General features: G+C 50.5%; 1 non-coding gene across 1 annotated transcript; it reads right to left on the bottom strand.

Annotated features, from left to right (window-relative positions):
- Positions 1-514: 514 nt before the first annotated feature.
- On the bottom strand, positions 515-586 carry Trnat-cgu (transfer RNA threonine (anticodon CGU)). Its single transcript has one exon. It is a non-coding gene; the product is annotated as a tRNA-Thr (tRNA).
- Between the last annotated feature and the right edge of the window lie 3,155 nt (positions 587-3,741).

Here is a 3,741-nt window from a genome sequence, read left to right as displayed (position 1 = left end):
TTACGTGGGTTTTCCGGAGGGTGGGTGAAGAAAAAAGGGCACAAAGCTGTGTGCGCCATTTCGTCCCAACGCCATCGACCGAACGCTCACACACACCCACACACAGACACACACACAACGCAGGTCGGTAATTGTCAATCGCCACGTTTTTCCTTCCCAACGTCACGTGACGCGCACCATTGAGGGTGTTAACCGACAACTGTTGCTCCCGTGGGGGAGGGTGTGGGTGGGGGGTGAGGTGGGGAGTAGGGGTGGAAGAAGGCATTAGCGTTTTCCCCGTGGTCGATGGTACGAAGATGAAAGCATTACTCTCTCGCCGGCGATTCATCTTCCACTTGTGTTTTGGTGCAATTCACGTGGAGACAGTTGAAGGCGACAAAAGAAAAGTATATGAAAGGTGGAGGCTGTTGGTGATGGACAAAGGGAAACAAACATCAACCAAAAAGGAAGCTATAAGCAAGCTGCCTTTTAAAAAAGAGCCTCCTTCCCTTCAGAAGGAATTGAATTAAGTGTGTGCCTCCTGTGAGGTTTGAACTCACGACCGCTGGTTTACGAGACCAGCGCTCTACCACTGAGCTAAAGAGGCGTTCGTGCTCGGGCAAATCTTGGAACAAAACGCACTTGGCAACCGAAAAAAAAAACCATTGATGTTTTCCACTGCACTTGGAAAATCGTTAACTTATCTCCAAAATTCTACGAACGACACACCATTTGCACAATTGCACGGCTGCAGAGCCCTTACTTGGGCGGGTTCCCATTCGCCTTCGCTCGGTGAGACCATTCAAGATAGGGAAAAGGAAACCAAAAAAAAACACTCTCAAACACACAAACACAACACACCATATGTTCGGTTTCGAACCCGGACAGGGGGGGGGGGGGTTTTCGACTTTTATAATTGCTTTTTTGCGCCACACCCGCCATTTATGTTGTCGGGTTTCCTTCCGTGCCCGTTTCGTTCTGTTCGTTCTTCTTTTTTTTTTCTGTTTCCTCGCGTTCCATTGGCCCTTTTGCTTCTCATCTCGGTCCGTGAGCGTGTCAAGGTCGGGGACAGGAGAGGGTTTGCCTCCGAGGCAGAAAGGCAAGTGGACGCGGGACCGACATCATCGATCGCCAAAGCATCATAATTCATTCGCCCCGAAGGGAAACGGTACGCGCGAGTTAAATGACGAGCCGATAGCGATCGACAGGGCGATCATTCATTAAAAAACGGACGGGCCTGGGCTGGGACGGAAATGAGTCAGCGAGCGAGCGAGTGTGCACGAGAGCGAGAAAGAGATGGGTACAAAAAAAATAGGGGGTTTGATGTTGAACAACGAAACCACTCCGGCATGCCACTAATTCGTGAGCAGAGTGGCATTGATTGGCGGCATACTTTGCCGAATTCGCATTCCGTGGCGTGTGTGTGCTCTTTTACCACCCCCTTTTGATGCCAATGAGCCCCCCCGTCGCTGATAATTCACGCAAAACGGCTTCCCAGCTTGCGAAAGAAGGTACGATTCCCCAACCAAAACGTCAGCGATCCTCACACACGGCTCCCATAAATCAGCGCAAGACATGCAGAAGCGCAACCACGATCACGACGCGCATCACGACGATGCGATGGTTTTACTTTTCATTTACGTACCGGGACCGGTTTTTGCCTACCAAAACCCCCCCGGGAGCCGGCTCAAAAACGGTACGGTGCGCGCAAATCGTGACTCGTGACAGCGGGCGGAAATGAGTTGCCGGGGACGATGGAGCAAAAAAAACAGAGCCACCCCACATAAATCCACTCACCGATGTGCATGTGCGTTGGGAGTGATGCAATGGCTCCGCATTCATGTCGGGGGTAATTCAAATTTATTAAACAGCAAACGAAGCGCACTTTTACGGCGCTTTACTTAATTCGTTTTGTGAGCCGATCGATTGCGAGCCGCGGCCAATTAAATGAGCCACCGCACGAGCGATCGTTTCATCCCACGGGAAAGTGACGATGCACGGGCACAACAAGGACAGAAAATAAAAAAAACCCACACACAAAACAATTTATCGATGAGCTTCCCTTTCCATCGACGCATGATGCAGACGTGCTTTTTTTCGTCTTTGTTTTCATTCGCACATCAGCAAACTGTAATTAAACGTCCCGTTTTTTTTCTTTTTCCCAAGCACGGTGGTGGCATTCCGTCGACGCGATCCGACGTAATCATAATTTCATGAGCCATTTTACATATTTCGGTGAATTTCGTCCACCATCCATCAACGGTGGTTTCGGCCGAATGGCAATTACCGGCACGGTGACGAATGAATTTTCAATTTATTGCCCGCGTTTGCGAGAAACGAAAAGAGAGAGAGAGAGAGAGAGAGAGAGAGAGAGAGAGAGAGAAAGAGAGAGAGGGAAAACTCACACCCCGAGAGGAGGGTGCGTTACAAACGCGTCGCCAATTAAACGCCGCGGCCATTTTCCGAGCATTTCCCGCGTAACACGCACGGACCACTTTTTTTTTTGTTGTTTTACAACCGACAGCTGCCCATCTTCCGTGCGTGTGCCAATAAATCGGTCAGCAACTAATTAAAGTCGCATTTTATGGCCCCCCGGTGGAGGGGCGAAGCCAACCCACCTCGGGAGTGTTTGGAACGTTTTCGTATAATTGCTGCGAAATTTCACCACCGAGAAAACCCGTCCGGTGCGTCAAGGTTACTGACGAAGACGTAACCGCACACACACGCACACGGAAGACCTACGGAGGACTTTGTGGCCCGAAGCGACTCCACCGTAGGTCGTTGAGAAGGTTCGAGAATGTCGACGGCTTAAAACTCGACAGAATTCGCTTGGGCAACCTCCGTTACCGTGTGACACACATCCTTGCTGGAAGATTACGGGGCTTCCGGTTGGCTTTTGCGGGGCAACATTTTATACCATTTCCCGGTCACCGACGACACCGACTCAGACAGCTTCCGTTACGCCGAATGGTAGCGTGAATTCTCGGGAAAAAGCGAGTCGAACGCAACGTGTGTCATGTCCACGTGCCAGCAGCGCAAAAAGGTCCAAAAAGACTCGGTGTGTTGGTTTTTGTGTTCGGGGAAATGTTTATCATTCCAGCAGGCACCAGCACAGTTGAAGCTGACCGAGGCCGGAATTAAAATTTCGTGCAACGGGCGATGTAAAAGCATCCCGGAAAATAGGGAAAAACACTCGTTGCACACACAGAAGCAACCGTAATCGTAATGGCGAGCACGAGAAAATGAATCAAAAAATACCGCGACCATTCAACCGGTCTGCGATAACACCTGGCACCGCTGAATAATCCAACGAAGCCGCACCAATTACAGGCGAGAGGCCAATCAAACTTTGGCCCCAGCTTGGCTTGCTGCGATCATTTAAAATTCAATAAACGAAAGAGCGCATCGGCCAACGAAGCATGCATAACTTAGCGCGTCGGTTTCGTTCCAATGGTTCCTTCGATCTAACCGCAGGAAATGTCGGTGTGTGAGAGAGAGAGAAGCCCTTGGAAACGTACGTCTTAGAAGCCATGGGTTGAGCTTCACCAGCGCTAAATTTTCCAATCAACAGCCGTTTGTCAATGTTTGGCAGCCTGAGGGATTGCTTCCTGAGAACCGGAGATCCCCGTTGGAGCAGGCCCCAAAAGCCGCAACAACCTCAAACCTCAACGTCTCACGACGGACCTGACCTGGCAGTTGACGGCTTTTGGCGAGTTTTGGTGAGGCCAACTTCGGCCGCCTTGGACCTGAAACTGAAACTGA

Source organism: Anopheles nili, chromosome 2 (assembly GCF_943737925.1).
Source record: "Anopheles nili chromosome 2, idAnoNiliSN_F5_01, whole genome shotgun sequence".
In the NCBI taxonomy this organism is placed as follows: domain Eukaryota; kingdom Metazoa; phylum Arthropoda; class Insecta; order Diptera; family Culicidae; genus Anopheles; species Anopheles nili.
This window is presented reverse-complemented; position numbering and strand designations above follow the sequence as displayed.